Here is a 17606-nt window from a genome sequence, read left to right on the forward strand (position 1 = left end):
CTCACACCTGCAATCCCAATACTTTGGGAGGCTGAGGAGGGAGGATGGCTTGAGCCCAGGAATTTGAGACCAGCCTGGGGAACATAGTGAGACCCCATCAACACAAAAAATTAAAAAAAAAAAAAACAGCTGGGCGTGGTGGGGTGGTCCTGTAGTCCTAGCTACTCAGAGGCTAAGGTGGGGGATTGCTTGAGCCTGGGACGTTGAGGCTGCAGTGAGTGGTAATCACACCACTGCACTCCAGCCTGGGCAACAAAGCCAGACCCTATTTTTTTTTTTTTTTAGTGTCAACCCTCTAATCATGCCTTCGTTTTGTGGGTAACCAGTCCCATCTTGAAGTTGTCTAGGGACCCTAGCCACCAGTCGTCTCATTAACATACAAAAGACACTCTTAACATTTTGGAGGTTCCAAGGATTTTAGGAGCTCTGTGCGGGGAAAAGGATGAAGACCAAATATATATATGTACACATGAATATTTAATATATACATGAATATTAATATATATGAATATGTAATGAGAATATAGATGAATATTTATAAATCACAATATCACATCAGCCAACAGATCTCACCCAGTTTAAGTGCTGGTGACAGACAACCACACCATTTGTAGACGGGAGAAAACTCCCTGGAGAGCCGCTGAAGTCCCGTAACTCATGACCAGCAGATGAAGGCTTTCGGAGCCAAACATCCCATGACATCTGGATTGTAATTCCAGTCTTGGGAAATCGCTTTTTCTCTTGCAATTTGCTAGGTTCTAAGGGGGATCAAAAGAGTCACAAAGACTCCCCAGTGGGCTGTTAGCTGCAGCAACATTTCTTGAGCAAGGGTTCAGCCTGAGAAGCTTCCTGATCACGTGCTCAGCGTCCACATGGATGGGAGCTGGACTGATGGAGTAAGAAAGATCAGTGAGCACAGGGGAGAGGTCAGATGTTGTCAAATACACCGGCCCTGGCTGAGCCCCGGAGAGCCTTTGTCCCCAGCCAATTAGCCCATCTGTATGTGGCATCTATTTGCATAGCACACACTGTTCCCTGCACTTCTGAGGAAGAGGTGAAACAGACATTTCTTTTCAAGACCTCAAGGGTGGAGACACTTTTGCCTGCAGTTGCCCATGGTTCTTGTTTGTTTAGAAAAATTCAGGCCTGGATGGACAGAGCTATCATTTGTTTGCTTCCTCTCATTTCTATTTAAAGCAGTTTATAAGGAAAGTCCTCCAGAAAAATCCAGCCGGCTCCCCACCCCCACACATGCCTTTTTTGGACTGTGTTAAAGGGAGAGAAAGGTTATTATCCAGAGGGCAGTCAGAGTTCTCTTTCACAAGGTCATGGGTCATGTCATGCCCCTGCTGAAAGCCCATCTCTGGCTTCTCATTGCTGTCAGGACAGAGACCCAGGTCCTTGGTGTGGCCTCCAAGGCCCTGCAGGGTCTGGCCTCTGCCCAGTCTCAGGTGTCATCACACACCCTACTCTTTGGCTGCCCAGCTGTGCTCCTTCTTTGCCGCCCAGGGCCTTTGCCTGGCTGTATGATCCACCTGGAGGCTGTCTCTGACTCCCTTCTGTTCCTCCTTCAGTTCTCGGCTTAAATGTCACCTCCTCAGAGAAGCCCTCCTGGGCCCGCAACCAACTGTGGGCTCTTCTAAGACATCTATTAGATCGTTTTGGCTCAGAGCACAATTTTAATAAATTAACCAATTAACTGCCAATGCACCCTCCCCCCTGCAAATATGTTATTCCGTGAAGGTGGAGGGTGTTTACCTGTCCACCACTGTCATCCCGGTACCTCACATACAGTAGGTTTCCAAGAAAAATTTGCTGAATAATTGGTTGATGGACTGAAGAAATCAATGGAGATCAGTTTTTGTTTAATGTGAGTAATTGTTTAATGTGAGACCTTCCTCGGCCCCTGGAGGGCCTGGGAGGAAACCTTTCCTTGTCTTTAGATAATTACCACTTTGGCTTTTGGGTTTATGGTGGCTGGATTATAATTCTTTTTAGGGGACTGATGTCTGGTCAGGTTTGGTGATGCTTATGAGAAAGGTTGTTAGCCTGGCAAGACAGACAGTGACATTTGCTGGTTATAGGGACAGGAAGCAGGGCTTCAGGGCTGGAGCAGTTCCAATCCCCAATTAAGTCTTCCACGCTCTAACACTGGCCCCAAGAATGTGATTCTCTGGAGGAGAGCATTCTAGACGCGACATGGCCAGGATTCCAGGACGTTTTGTGGTCTCCTGCCAAGTTTCATGCCCAGTTCTTTCCAGAAACAATTGTGAGCAGTGGGGGCCCCAGGAGTGTGTGTCGGTGTCTTCGAGCCCAGGCATAGGGTCCATCAGGCCTGACTGCACCAAGGGCAAGGAGGACTTCATGCATTCCAGCCCCACTGAGCCCTTATCGTGTGTCCTGTGATCTCATCTAGCACTTACAATAATCTTTACAATAGTTGATTACCCTCATATTATAAAGGAGACAACTGGGAGTCAGAGTGAAATCACTTAGTCTAAGATCATTCGAGTACTATTAGAGGCGAGATTCAAATTGAGGCCTTCCGTATTTTAATGTCCATCCTCTTTCCTTTCAACTGTATCACAATGCCTGAAATTATTCCAACTGAACAAAGTCAGCCTGAATGATTCCTGGAGTTAAGGAAAAACCTGCTGCTCCTAACACATCACACACACACACACACACACACACACACACACACACACACACACACACACACAAAACTAGCAATCCTGTTGTATGAAATTCCTTTAAGAAAAGCAAACCCCACTATTTTATAATCAAGCATATGGTTTAAAATTCAGACACTGCTGGCTGGGTGTGGTGATTCACACCTGTAATCCCAGCAGTTTGAGAGGCCAAGGCAGGCAGATCACTTGAGGCCAGGAGTTCGAGGCCAGCCTGGCCAACATGGTGAAACTCTATCTCTATTAAAAAATACAAAAATTAGCTGGGCATGGTGGCACATGCCTATAATCCCAGCTACTCGGGAGGCCGAGGCAGGAGAAGCACTTGAACCCAGGAGGTGGAGGTTGAGGTTGCAGGGTGCCGAGATCGCACCACTGCACTCCAGCGTAGGTGACAGAGCAAGACTTACTTGGTCTGAAACACACACACACACACACACACACACACACACAAAACAGACATTTCTGGGAAAATTGACCTACCAACAAATTCACACTAAGGCATATATGATGGATAGGACATCTTTTGATGCCAGCAGCTTTTGATTAAGGAGGAGAAGAGAGAGGCACTTGTTCTTGAAGGGCTAAAGGGGCAAGGGGAGGTGGGGGGAAGTGGAGAGGAAGAGAGAAGAAAGGAAACAGGAGAAAAGGGCTTACAACGCGATAGGAGTCCCCCAAGAGAATTTTTGACAGATTTGCATTATTGCCTACAAGTGTCTCAGTGGCTTCTCTCCCAGAGATGCCAGAGGTGATATCTGAGCAGAGATCTGAATGGTGAGAGGCCAAAAAAAAAAAAAAAAAAAAAAGGCCTTGAAGGAGAGTGTTCCAGGCAAAGGGAAAAGAAGGACAAAACCCTCAAGGCTGGAATTGCTTGGCCATTGTGACCCGGCATCATGGATTAGCAGGAGGTGAGATGGAAAGAGGATCTGAATGGGGTTTTATTGTGCACTTTAACATGCCGTATTTGATGTTGTTTCACTCACAGCCCCATGACTTAGAGTACAAGGACATTCAGAGGACAGGGGTTGAGGGAGAGGTTGAGACGGCCTGAATTCATATCCTGTGAATTTAGTTGTTGCACTTACTTTGCAAGTGACTTGATATTTTTCTTTTGGCTCAAATGAGCCCAACCAGCCAGGCGCAGTGGCTCACGCCTGTAATCCCGGCACTTTGGGAGGCCGAGGCGGATGGATCGCTTGAGCTCGGGAGTTCAAGATTAGCCTGGGCAACATGGTAGCACTCCTCCAAAACAAAAAAATTAGCCAGGCATGGGGACACATCCCTGTGGTCTCAGCTACTTGGGAGGCCGAAGTGGGAATAAGGGAGGAGACCACCCCTCATATTGTCTTATGCCCAATTTCTGCCTCCAAAGAAAGAAGAAGTAAAAACTAAAAGGCAGAAATGAAATCCACAAGCAGACAGCCCAGAGCCACACCCTGGGCCTGGTAGTTAAAGATCGACCCCTGACCTAACCGGTTATGTTATCTATAGATTACAGACATTGTATAGAAAAGCACTGTGAAAATCCCGATCCTATTTCGTTCTGATCTAATTACCGGTGCATGCAGCCCCCAGTCACGTACCTCCTGCTCGCTCAACTGATCACGACCCTCTCACGCGCACCCCCTTAGAGCTGTGAGCCCTTAAAAGGGACAGGAATTGCTCACTCGGGAAGCTCGGCTCTTGAGACGAGTCTTGCTGATGCCCCTGGCTGAATAAACCCCTTCCTTCTTTAACTTGGTGTCTGAGGAGTTTTGTCTGCGGCTCGTCCTGCTACATTTCTTGGTTCCCTGACTGGGAAGCGAGGTGAATGGCGGATGGTCAAGGCAGATCCTTAGGCAGCTTAAGCCTGTCCTGTGGAATATCCCTGCGGGGGACTCCGACCAGCCCGCGCGACGCGGATCCTAAGAGTACTCCCGGGTAGGCCTTTGCCCTGGTGGGACGCCTGGCCAGAGCAGTGTGTGGCAGGCCCCCGTGGAGGATCAAAGCAATGGCTGAACACGGGAAAGGAACGGGCACTTGGAGTCTGGACGTCTAAAACTTGGTAAGACTAGTCTTTGAAACTTGCCCACTCTGTTTGAGTGGAAGCGTGGCCTGATCACCCATGGCGTGCCTTTATCGGCATGTTGGTTTTGGTTTTGGTTTTGACTTGGTTTGAATTGCTTGACAGGATTGGTCTTGGGAACCTGCCTACTCCATTTGAGTGGAAGCGTGGCCTGATCACCCATGGTGTGCCTGTACCAGCACTTTGGTTTTGGTTTTTGACTTGACTTGGCTTGCTTGATACTTTGATTTTGGTTTTGACCTGGCTTGGACTTCCAGATGCTCTGATTTTGGTTTTGATTTTGGTTTGGTGCAAACCGCAAAAGTGTGTGTGTGCCCTTTATAACTCGTTCTTTGTTTTGTGGTGTGCATGTGGTGTTAGCATGGTATTTTGTCTCGAAGAAGCATAGGTCAGGCACAAATAAGCCCACCCTACTAGGAAGTATGTTGGAAAATTTCAAAAAAGAATTTAAAGGAGACTATGGAGTAGTATGACACTAGGAAAACTTAAAACTTTGTGTAAGATAGACTGGCCAGCATTAGAGGTAGGTTGGCCATTAGAAAGAAGCCTGGGCTGGGCGCGGTGGCTCACACCTGTAATCCCAGCACTTTGGGAGGCTGAGGCGGGTAGATCACGAGGTCAGGAGATCGAGACCATCCAGGCTAACACGGTGAAACCCCGTCTCTGCTACAAATTCAAAAAAATTAGCCGGGCGCAATGGCGGGCGCCTGTGGTCCCAGCTACTCAGGAGGCTGAGGCAGGACAATGGTGTGAACTCGGGAGGTGGAACTTGCAGTGAGCCAACATCGCGCCACTGCACTCCAGCCTGGGCGACAGAGTGAGATGCTGTCTCAAAAAAAAAAAAAAGAAAAAAAAATAGAAGTCTTTTAGCACATGTACCACCCCTAGAATTTCTGGTAAACCAGTACCAGCCTGAAGATCACATTCTCATCAAAAGGTGGAAAGAAGAAAAACTTGAACCAGCCTGGGAAGGACCCTACCTTGTGCTGCTAACCACCAAGACTGCTGTTCCCACAGCAAAAAAAGGATGGACTTATCACACCCGAGTCAAGAAAGCACCACCCCCTCCAGAGTCATAGGCCATAGTCCCAGAGGAAAACCCTACCAAACTAAAGCTAAGAAAAATCTAACTCTTTTCATCTATTCTATTACTCTTTCTTCTTTCCTTGTTCTATTCCTGACTATCTAGTTATTAACATAACCAAGTCAATTTTGCCTCAAACTATTGCATTTAATGTTTGCCTTGTTATACACTGTGGGGACTTGCCAAGTCAAAGACAGCTTTCTACTTCAGAAAAGTACTTCTTCCTGACTCTCCTCAGACTAGACATTAGTAAAGTAGGATCATTGAATCCAGGGAGATTTCGATAAAGACCCCCGTGCCAACCAGGAGTCTTGCCCCCTGATGTAGAGCTTTCATGCCATAGTTGGTCCAATGTTCTCTGGACTACTAAAGAGCAAGGATGGACTGCCCCAACCAGTTTTTGTAATTTCCTAAAACCATACACTCATTTTACTAGAGGATCATAGAAAGACTTAAAACAAACTTTAGCAATTAAGACAGGATACCAAGATGCAAATGCCTCGTTAAAATGGATCAAATATTCCATCTGCACATTGAACAAAAGCAATTGTTACACTTGTGCACATGGCAGGCCAGAGGCCCAGACTGTCCCCCTTCCACTAAGGTGGTCCTCCAGTCGACCAGGTGTGGGCTGCATGGTAGCTCTTTTCCAGGATTCTATAACCTGGAGTAATAAGTCATGCCAAGCTCTCTCTGTTATATCCCAAAGTCCGGCACCCTGTGGGTCAGCCCCTGAGGGCCATCCAGCCTCCATCTCCCAATACTAAGTTCACTTCGTGTCTCTCACGACAGGGAGGAAACTTAGCATTCCTTGGAGACCTGAAAGGATGCAATGAGCTTAAGAATTTTCAAGAGCTTATCAATCAGTCAGCCCTTGTTCATCCCTGAGCGGATGTGTGGTGGTATTGTGGTGGACCTTTACTGGGCACTCTGCCAAATAACTGGAGTGGCACTTGTACTTTAGTCCAATTGGCTATCTCTTTCACCCTGGCATTTCATCAACCAGAAGGAAAAAAATAAGACATCATAAAGTGAGACAAGCCCCTTATGGGTCTTTCGACTCTCATGACTAGACGCGATTGGAGTCCCATGAGGAATAATGAGGAATACCAGATCAATTTAAAGCTTGAAATCAAATAGCTGCAGGATTTAAGTCAATATTTTGGTGGGTGACCGTTAATAAAAATGTGGATTAGATAAACTACATCTATTACAACCAACAGCAACGAACTTTTCATGAGTTAAAAGAAAAACTCATGTTGGCCCCAGCCCTGAGGTTACCGGACCTGACAAAACTCTTTACACTCTATGTGTCAGAAAGAGAAAAAATGGCAGTTGGAGTTTTAACCCAGACTGTGGGGCCCTGGCCAAGGCCAGTGGCCTATCTCTCAAAACAACTAGACAGAGTTTCCAAAGGCTGGTCCCCAGGTCTAAGGGCCTAGTAGCACAACAAGCAGAAAAACTAACCCTTAGGCAAACCTGAATATAAAGGCCCCCCATGCTGTGGTAACTTTAATAAATACCAAAGGACATCACTGGTTAACAAATGCTAGATTAACCAAGTACCAAAGCTCACTATGTGAAAATCCCCACATAACCACTGAAGTTTGCAACACCGTAAACCCCACCACCTCGCTCCTGATATCAGAGAGCTCAGTTGAACATAACTGTGTAGACGTTTTGGACTCAGTTTATTCTAGCAGGCCCAACCTCTGAGACCATCCTTAAACACCAGTAGACTGCGAGCGGTATGTGGATGGGAGCAGCTTTGCCAACCCCTGCAAAGTGACTCTGAAGAAGACAAGCCTGCTCCAGTCACACCCGGAAGCTGACTGCTCCATGCATGGCCAAAGCATGAGGAAACTCATGGTGGGACTCATTTTCCTTAAAATTTGGACTTTTACAGTAAGGACTTCAACTGACCTTCCTCAGACTGAGGACTGTTCCCAGTGTATACATCAAGTCACTGAGGTAGGACAAAAGGTTGCTACGGTCCTAATATTTTCTGGTTATAAGTGTACTGGAACTCTAAAAAGAACTTGTTTGTATAATGCTATTCTATACAAGGTATGTAGCCCAGGAAATGACCAATCTGATGTGTGTTATTCCCCATCTGAGCCTCCCATGACCACAGTTTTAAAAATAAGATTAAGGACTGAGGACTGGTGAGGGCTCATAAATGATACGAGCAAAGTGTTAGCCAAAACAGAAGAAAAAGGGGTGCCCAAACAAGTCACCTTAAAATTTGATGCCTGTGCTGTCATTAATAGTAATAAATTAGGAATAAGGTGTAGTTCTCTTAATTAGAAAATAGGCTATATGGCAGAAAATAAGTACATCTGTCACAAATTAGGACTGTGTAGAAATAAATGTAAATACTGGTCTTGTGTCATTTAGGCCACTTGGATTTAAAAAAAAAAAATGAAAAGGATCCAGGCCGCCTTCAGAAAGAAAAAAATGGCCCTTCTTGTACTATGGGACAATGTAACCCCTTAGAGCTAGTAATAACCAATCCCCTTGATCCTCACTGGAAAAAAGGGGTGTGTATGACCTTAGGAATCAATGGGGCCGGACTGGATCCTCCAGTAAATATCTTGGCTCAAGGAGAAGTTTACAAACGCTCTCCTGAGCCAGTGTTTCAAACTTTCTATGATGAACTAAATGTACCAGTACCAGAAATTCCAGGAAAACCAAGAAATATGTTTTTGCAATTAGCCGAGCATGTAGCCCAGTCTCTCAATGTCACTTCATGTTATGTATGTGGAGGAACTGTAGTGGGAGATCAATGGCCATAGGAAGCCTGAGAATTAGTACCTACAGACCCAGTTCCTGATGAATTCCAGGCTCAAAAGAATAACCCTGCTAATTTCTGGGTCCTAAAAGCCTCAATTATTAGACAACATTGCATAGCTAGAGAAGGAAAAGAATTCACTCACCCCATAGGACGACTTAGTTGTCTGGGACAGAAACTGTATATTGGTACCACAAAAACAGTCACTTGGTGGAATTGAAATCACACAGAGAAACCCATTTAGTAAATTCCTAAAGTTGCAAACTGTGTGGACCCACCCGGAGTCCCACCGGGACTGGACCGCCCCTACTGGATCATACTGGATATGTGGGCATAGAGCTTAAGCCAAATTACCTGACCAGTGGGCAGGTAGTTGTGTTACTAGCACTATTAAACCATCTTTCTTCCTACTGCCCATAAAAACAGGCGAACTCCTGGGCTTCCCTGTCTATGCTTCCCGCAGCTATAGGAAATTGAAAAAATGATAAACGGCCCCGAGAGAATCAGACAATATTATGGACCTGCTACTTGGGCACAAGACAGCTCGTGGGGATACCGGACCCCCATTTACATGATCAACCGAATCATACGGTTACAAGCTGTCTTAAAAATAATCACTAATAAAACCGGCAGAGCCTTGACTATTCTGGTCCAGCAAGAAACTTAGATGGGAAATGCTATCTATCAAAATAGATTAACTCTCAACTACTTGCTAGCAGCTGAAGGAGAGGTCTGTAGGAAATTTAACCTTACTAATTGCTGCCTACACATAGATAATCAAGGGCAAGTAGTTGGAGCCATAGTTAGAGATATGACAAAACTGGCACATGTGCCCGTGCAAGTGTGGCATGGATTTGATCCTGGGCCATGTTTGGAAAATGGTTCCCAGTGCTAGTAAGATTTAAAACTATTATAATAAGAGTTATAATAATAATAGGAACCTGCTTACTGCTCCCTTGTTTGCTACCTGTACTTCTTCAAATGATAAAAAGCTCATCGCTACCTTAGTTCACCAAAATGCTTCAGCACAAGTGTACTATATGAATCACTATCAATCTGTCTTGCAAGAAGACATGGGTAGTAAAAATGAAAGTGAGAACTCCCACTATTGAGTGAGAGTCTCAAAGCGGGGCAATAAGGAAGGAGACCACCCCTCATATTGTCTTATGCCCAATTTCTGCCTCCAAAGAAAGAAAAAGTAAAAACTAAAAGGCAGAAATGAAATCCACAAGCAGACAGCCCGGTGCCACACCCTGGGTCTGGTAGTTAAAGATCGACCCCTGACCTAACCGGTTATGTTATCTATAGATTACAGACATTGTATAGAAAAGCACTGTGAAAATCCCTATTCTATTTGGTTCCGATCTAATTACCGGTGCATGCAGCCCCCAGTCACGTACTCCCTGCTTGCTCAATCGATCATGACCCTCTCACACACACACCCTTAGAGTTGTGAGCCCTTAAAAGGGACAGGAATTGCTCACTCGGGGAGCTCGGCTCTTGAGACAGGAGTCTTGCCGATGCCCCTGGCCATATAAACCCCTTCCTTCTTTAACCTGGTGTCTGAGGAGTTTTGTCTGCGGCTCATCCTGCTACAGGAAGACTGCTTAAACCCAGGAGGTTGAGGCTACAGTGAGCTGAGATCACACCACTGCACTCCAGCCTTGGTGACAGAGTGAGACCCTGTCTCAAACAAACAAAACAAAAACCCACAAAACAAAAAAATGAGGCCAACCCTCTCCATTATAGGTGTCTGAGGAAGATTATTAAGATAGTCCCACAAAACATTTAACATGATAGTTGGCACAAAGTTAGTATTTAATAAGTGTTTTCTATTATTATTTTCATTTGCTACAGCCAACACGCTTATTTGGAAGAGCATTTTAGTGTGGCTATCAGCCTCCCAAAATTGATTATGTGCCTTGGCAGATGAGTGATTTCTTTTTAGTGCCTTTCACATTGATGGTAGTCAATAAATATTTGTTGCATGAATGAAAGTGTGAACTACTGTGTCAAGGGTTAGGCAGAAATAGAAGTAGAACATAAAAGTGTGGGCGGAGGAGTTTGCAGATCATTTGGCCGGCAATGGGGAGCTATTGAAGGTTTTTGAGCAGGGGGCGGGAGAGTATCAGATGGGTTGAAGGAGGGAGGGTTTGGAAACAGGACAAGGAGTTAGCAACCTGTGGGCCCCTTCCAGGTGAGAAGTCAGAGAGATCTGGTCCAGGGAGAAGGGAAGTGGGAGGGCCTTCCTTTTGTACTTGGCTGCTTCAGAGGCCTGCAAATTACCCTGGACTACGAGTGATGTGCTGGTCTGCTGACTGCAGCTACCCTCATCTGGGTCTCTTGGATTGCTACCCTAGATCTTTTTAGGGCCTCCCTTAATTCACCTATCCGCCCCTCTCCCACTGGTCCTGTATCCCCAGCTAGAAGAATCCTATAAAACGGTCCATCTGATTTTGTCACTCTCCTCTTGGAAACCTTCCACTGGCTTTTTGGTGCCCCGAGGATAGCTTCAATTCCCCACTGTGGCTCCAGGTGCTGCAGAATCTAGTCCTGCTGACCCCTCTGTCCTGCCTGTCCCTCCTCTCCTCCTTTGTCTGGTGGCTGTCCATTTGGGCTCAGCGGATCCGAACTTTCTCTAATCGGAACTCCCTCCCCTAAGTGAGGCCAGCCTGAACAACTTCAGGGTGGGAGACTGCCGAGGCATCTTGTTCCAGTGCAGATTTGTCTTTAGTTAATTCCGTGGTGGGGCCGAAGATGTCAATGTTTCTGCTGTGTTGCCCCCACCTGGGGGCTTGCAAAGAGCGCAGATTCTCAGGCCCCCACTGGACCTCTGAATCTGCATGTTGGCAATTTCAGCACATAAGTGTCTGGGGGTGCTGGCGGTGAGCATGTCTTAGGAGCATGTGACAGCTTTTCTGGTGGCTCCCTGGGGAGGGTAGGGGTGGTCCTCTGGGATCAGGGTTACGCCAGGCCTGGCCCACGCACCCTGATTTCATAATTGAGTGTGACCTGTTTGAATCTCTATTCATGAGCTACTCTATCCCAAGCAGTTTGGGAGTTATTTCTGTTGATCAAGAGAGAAGAAACAGACCTGGCCAGGACAGGAAGAGACAAGCTCTGAGAGGTCGGGGGTAGATTTGCTCAGTGCCTGCTGCCACTGGCCCAGGTGGCATGTGCCAAAACGACCTATGTTTGTAAAGGGGTGCCCTGGGAGATCTGTACACATTTTCTCAGCAGGCTGGGGTCGGTGGTAGCCTTTCTTGGATTGGTTTTGATATAATTTCCCAGCTAAATGGCACGTGTCCTTTGGGACAGAATGCTGGAAGGAAGGCCACCAGGCTAAGGGCCAGAGGTGACTTTGTGATGCAGAAAAGTTCTGGCCTTTTGTATCCAGAGGTCACGTATCCAGAGGTCATCTTCTTACTCCTTGAGAGGGAGACAAGCTGGGCTTTCCAGTCCCACGGAGAGGCCAAGGTCTGCCTTGGCTGTCTGCAGATCATCGGAGCCCACGTTCCCATCATCATGGCAGGCCCCAGATTCCCTGCTTTTGCTGAGTTCTTGTTCTCTTGCTCTTACAACTGTTCCTTTATCTCGGTCCTGCTATTGATCCCAGCCCTGGTTCCCTGCCTCCCCTGCGACTTTCCATCAAAGTACCCACAAATACAAGCTGGGAAGTTGTAAGGGTCACTGGAAAAGCACGGCATTGCCGTACAGAACTTCAAATGGCACAGAAGACGGAAACACAGATTTCCTGTTCCGGAATGTTTTCCAGACCACCCCACCCCCAGGCTTGACGGCCACTGCATGCAGTGCCTAGCCTCGGCCCATCTTGTTGCCCTCTCTCTTACTCCCTCTTTCAAGTTCCTCTGTAAATCCCCTTTCTGAGGCAAAGGGAGTGAGCGCTCTCCATTCCTATGCCTAGAGTTCCCAGACTCACCTTCGCACAGCCCAAGCACATCAGGGCTCTTGGCTGTAGGAGAGGCCTTCCAGGCCATAAGCAGCACCAAGGACCAGTGGGGACCTGGCAGTTAGCACTCCTCCTTTCATAGGAGGCATCCCTTGAGTGGCACTTGTGGTTTTAAGTAGCAATTTTCCCCCTCCCTTTAGGTTATTTTCCAATAGAAGGTTGAGAGGATCTACAATCTTTACGTCATTCATTCATTTACTCACTTACCCATCCGACACATGTATTGAGCAAAGTCAGTGTGCTGAGTGCAGATGCTGGGGGAACAAATACAGACAGCCTTGTTTCCAGAAGCAAACTAATGGGTTGCTCACCTCACCTGCAGGCTACGGTGACAGTGGAAATGATTAATGCCCTGAGTATTGCCCTATGCACTGAAACCTAAACTCGTAAGATGTGATGGAGGGAGGTGAGTATTCTTTACCTTGCAAAATGATTCACTGCAGGATTAAAGCTGGAGAATTTTAGAATTTGAAAAGACCTCAGGGGACCCACTCCTTCAATCCTTTCGTTAGTTATTGGTGAAAAGTGAGATTTAAAAAGCTTAAGAGACTGGCTTAGAGTTATTCAGCAATGCCAGAGCCAGCGGGTCAGAGCCAGCGCTGTTTTGTTCATTCTCAGTGCTGGTCTCTCTTTCCATCAGGCCCTGTATGATGTGGAGATGCTCCAATGATGCTGCGGCTGCTGCTAACCCGGTCAATATTTATTGAGTGCTTTCTGTGTGCCAGACACAGTTCTAAGTGCTTTTTACCTGTTACAGCATTGCTGTCACGGCAATCTGAGACAGAGCTGAGACACAGAGAGAGCAGACAACTTGTCTAAGGTCACACAGCTCAGGAGGACTGGTCTTGGGCTTCTTATCCAGGCCATTTGACTTCTGAGTCCATGCTCTGAACCACGACACTGTGACTCTCCGACCAGCAGCACCCATAGAGAAATTGTTTCCACTCACATATTGAAAGGAAAGTACTTCAGTATTGAACATCATTTCAGTGCTAATCGGGGATAGTTTAATAAAACCAAAGGCTGGTGTCATACCTTTTGGCAGATCTTTTTAAAGTTGCCATATATAGAGCTGCCATTAAAGTTTGTAAAGCTTTGTGGATAAAAGTAGCATGAAAAGCAGTTTGTATGATGTGTGTGACAATAAACAGAATTGTGATCCAAATTACAGGTGAAATGGGACAGTGGCCCCTTGGAGGCTAGAAATACCTGCAGAGGCTTACAGAGTGAGGTGCTTGTAAATAACACCATTCAAACCTCAATTGTGTGTGGGTTTCTTGAGAAGCAACTCTATTTAAGGGACTGCTTATACAAAATCAAGTTCTTCTTAGCAAGGATTGCTTTAAATATTTTGACTTGAATGAAGGCCAGTCATGTTCTGCCATTTTCAAAAATCTTCTAACTGGAGCCTTAGAGTTGATTTTCTTTTCATCCGTGATTAATTTTCCAGCTCCCACCCCACCCAGATTTTATAATCCAGAGATTCTGAGAGTAGGAAGTCCTAGTAAAGCCCAGAATCTAAAACAAATCAGACCAGTCAGTTCTAGTTAGCTTTTTTCCTTTCAGTTGTTAGTAAAATAAACTCTGAAAAGCCTAAACTTTAACGCACCCATCTCAGTAACATCTCCTCTAACGATGGGAAGGCGTAGAAAAGAAGAAAAGGAAACATTATGAATCTTGTGGGAACGCTGGAGTTTTGTCTATTATCACAAGCAGCGTGAGCCCGAAGTCATTTAAATCCTCTGGGGGTGGGAAACATAATTATTTGCAAGGGAGCATTATTAACTAAGTACAAATGGTTTGCTATTTGTTTTCTCTGTTCTTTGTAATGATTACAGGCTGGGGATGGTGTTTGGTAACAGGATCCAGCAGGTCAGTGATGACAACTTCATCACTGTCATTAACACCTTTTGTTTGCAGTGAACACAAAAAGCTATGCAGTATTAAGAGAGTCAAGAAAAAGAGAAATAAGAGGGGGTGGAGAAAGTGAGACAACCAAAGAGACAGCCAGGGAACAGAAATTGATACATTATGTATACCAGAAAAAAATACCCCTGGGTAATTGAGTCACCTGACTCAAATGGTGTAGGGGCCTCAGTTAGAGGAACAAATTTTGGACTCCTTGTTCTTTCTGCCAAAAGAGTAATTGCTCATGTTTATAAATGCAAATGTTTTTGCCATTTTGCTTCCTAGAAATGCCCTAGGGAGACGTTATTTTTGGTAAGGGGTCTTCCTGCTTCAAGTGTAATGACTGTGAACAACTAGTTTCAGTATCTTCTATAGCATGCCAGGGTAAAATGAAGCAAAATAAATACAGGAAGTGCTATGACCTTTATAGAGGATCTACTGGGTGCCAGGCAAGATACTTTTTTTTTTTTTAAGACAGGGTCCTGCTCTGTTGCCCAGGCTGGAGTGCAGTGGCACGATCTCGGCTCACTGCAAGCTCCACCTCCCGGGTTCACACCATTCTCCTGCCTCAGTCTCCCAAGAAGCTGGCACTACAGGTGCCCGCCACCATGCCCAGTTTATTTTGTTCTTGTATTTTTAGTGCAGACGGGGTTTCACCGTGTTAGCCAGGATAGTCTCGATCTCCTGACCTCGTGATCCACCCTCCTCGGCCTCCCAAAGTACTGGGATTACAGGCATGAGCCACCACCCCTGGCCAATGCTGCAATCTTGACTCACTGCAGCTTTTGCTTCCTGGGTTCAAGCGATTCTTCTGCCTCAGTCTCCCGAGTAGCTGGGATTACAGGCGTGCACCACCATGCCTGGCTAATTTTTGTATTTTTAATAGAGACATTATTTTTAATGTATTTTTCATGTTGGCCAGGCTGGTCTTGAACTCCTGGCATCAAGCAATCCACCTGCCTCAGCCTCCCAAAGTGCTGGCATTGAGCCACCGCACCCAACAAGGTGCATTTTTATGTGCTTTTTCTCCTCTGTCTTCTCAACAACCCTGGGGTAAAAGGCCTTATTACTACTTTTCCTATGAGAACAATAAAGTAGAAAGAGGTAAAAGACTGCCTCGAAGATCACCCAGCACAGAGCAGGGATTTGATTTCAGGTGTGTCTTGTTCCAAACTTACTACACAGCACTGCTGGGGGAAAAAAAGAGCAAAAAGCAAAACCCAAAAGGTTCTTAACTGAAGTCAAAGACGACCAAGAAAATGCAGGCAGATGTCAGGTCTGATCATGTGGATGCTCAAATGATAAACAGACACATTGAGAGAAACTGTATTAATTAAATCATAAAAATATGTTCTGCTTTTTGGGGAATTTACTCCTCCTCCTGGGGTGACCCTCGACAAGACATTCTGTCTTCCTGTTTTTAAGCAAAAAAAAAAAAAAAAAAAAAAAAAAAAACAAAACAGTGGGTAGAAGATTAAAGTTTGATATTTGGCTCATGCATAGCTTTGTCTCATTAATATATTTCATGCTTGCCTGTCATTTCAACTTTCTGCTGCCAGACCAAGCTCCTTCAACAGCCATTCCTACTTCTGACACTCCTCTTGTGCTTTTCAGGACAACTTTATGCCTATTGTGCCTTGGATCTTGAGAAGCATATGGTAAAACTGGTCAATGGTGATGGCAGGCTTAGCAGGGAATTAGATTGTGGGGGGTGGCGGGCTGGGAGAGAAAACAAAAGAGGGTATCAGGCTACTTGATGACGGAATCAGGCTGCTTCTGCAATGACATTACATGAAATACCCGATATTTGACCTTAACTGTGTCTGGTGGGTCCCGTTAACCCTGTAAGTTATGGACAGAACATTTACTCAAATTCTAGCAACGTCTAGGCTCATGGAAATACGTGACCAATTCAGGTGAATGAAAGGGATTTTAAAACATTCATTTCCAGGTTAGCTCTTCCTAAGACTGCCTGCGTGTCCCTTAACACCACGCCAGCCTGAGTGTCATATGGATCCTGAGTGTGGACTTGTGTGCACACTGTAGAAAAATAAGAAGCAACTGAAAACCCCAGGCAGGGGGTGGAGTGATGACGAAAGACACCGAGACCGAAGATCGGGAAGCTGGAAATTCCCCCCCAGCTTGGGTGTTTGGGCGCTATCTCGCCTCTCCACTTCCCTAAATCACCCTCGTGGTGCGAGTGTGCTCGCAGTAGATGCTTCCTAATTGTCCCTAGTATTGACCGTAATACCCTAACGACAGGAATAATCTCTCTCATTCTATTTCTCAACACCATTTCAACACCCAAACTCAAACCTCTCACCTGAGTGCAAGGGAGTGGTGACCTTCTTAAGCCAAGAGCTCTTCCATCAGGGGGCTCCCTAACGGCATCTCTGTTCAAGAGGGGGAGCCGTCACCCACTTTGTTCTGCTTAGCCTGAGACACGCAACTTTTTCCAGCTTTTACTCTTCGCTGAATTCTCACGGCGGGGTTGGGGGGGGATTTTCAGGGTCAGGAGCCAGGTTGGGGGCCCGGCCCGCTGAGCGCTGTTCAGGGGTAGCTCGGACCAGAGCAGGAGTTTCATCACCTGCGGGGACAGGTGGGACACGTGTATTTCCAGGGCCACCCCTGACCTCCCGGAGGATGCTGATTGACACTGTCCAGTTTGAGAACTACTGTGTCCAGGGAGCAGAGGCCTCCCCGGTGCCCCTTGGGTAGTGGGCATCGGGCCCAGGGCTTCTCTGGATGAGCGGGGCTGGCAAGAGAGCGCATGGAGCTGGGGGCGGGAGGTCGGGGCAGCGAACAAGGGGGAGAAGGAGAAGGCGGAGGCCGAGGGGGAGGGAAGGGAGGAGGAAGAGGAGGAGGAGTCCCTCGTGGCCACCCCGAGGGGAGGGCGACCGTAGAGACTTGGTCAGGAGGCGCTGGCAGAGCCGGGCCGCCGGGACTGTGCACCCAGGGGCGCCAACCGTCGGGCGCGCGCTCCCCGCAGACCCTCGCGGAAGGAGCAGGGGGCGGCGCGCGTGCGCGGGCCGGCGGGCGGCGCGCGAGGGGGCGGAGCGGGGAGGCGCGCGGCGACCCCGGCGGGCTACAGCCTGCGG

The 17606-nt window shown here is 46.8% G+C and overlaps 2 long non-coding RNA genes across 3 annotated transcripts in view; both read right to left on the reverse strand.

Annotated features, from left to right (window-relative positions):
• The window catches only part of LOC105495706 (uncharacterized), a 45737-nt gene that overhangs the window by 27840 nt on the left and 291 nt on the right, over positions 1 to 17606 (reverse strand). The window lies entirely within an intron of this gene.
• LOC112422966 (uncharacterized) lies at positions 5632 to 17518 on the reverse strand. Of its 2 annotated transcripts, XR_011614010.1 has the most exons (3): positions 16832 to 17497; positions 16042 to 16227; positions 5632 to 15922 (listed from the first exon to the last, which is right to left on the reverse strand). It is a non-coding gene; the product is annotated as an uncharacterized lncRNA (long non-coding RNA). The 2 variants fall into 2 exon arrangements; XR_003021329.2 differs by lacking the exon at positions 5632 to 15922 and having other exon boundaries at positions 15935 to 16227; positions 16832 to 17518.

Source organism: Macaca nemestrina, chromosome 15 (genome assembly GCF_043159975.1).
Source record: "Macaca nemestrina isolate mMacNem1 chromosome 15, mMacNem.hap1, whole genome shotgun sequence".
In the NCBI taxonomy this organism is placed as follows: domain Eukaryota; kingdom Metazoa; phylum Chordata; class Mammalia; order Primates; family Cercopithecidae; genus Macaca; species Macaca nemestrina.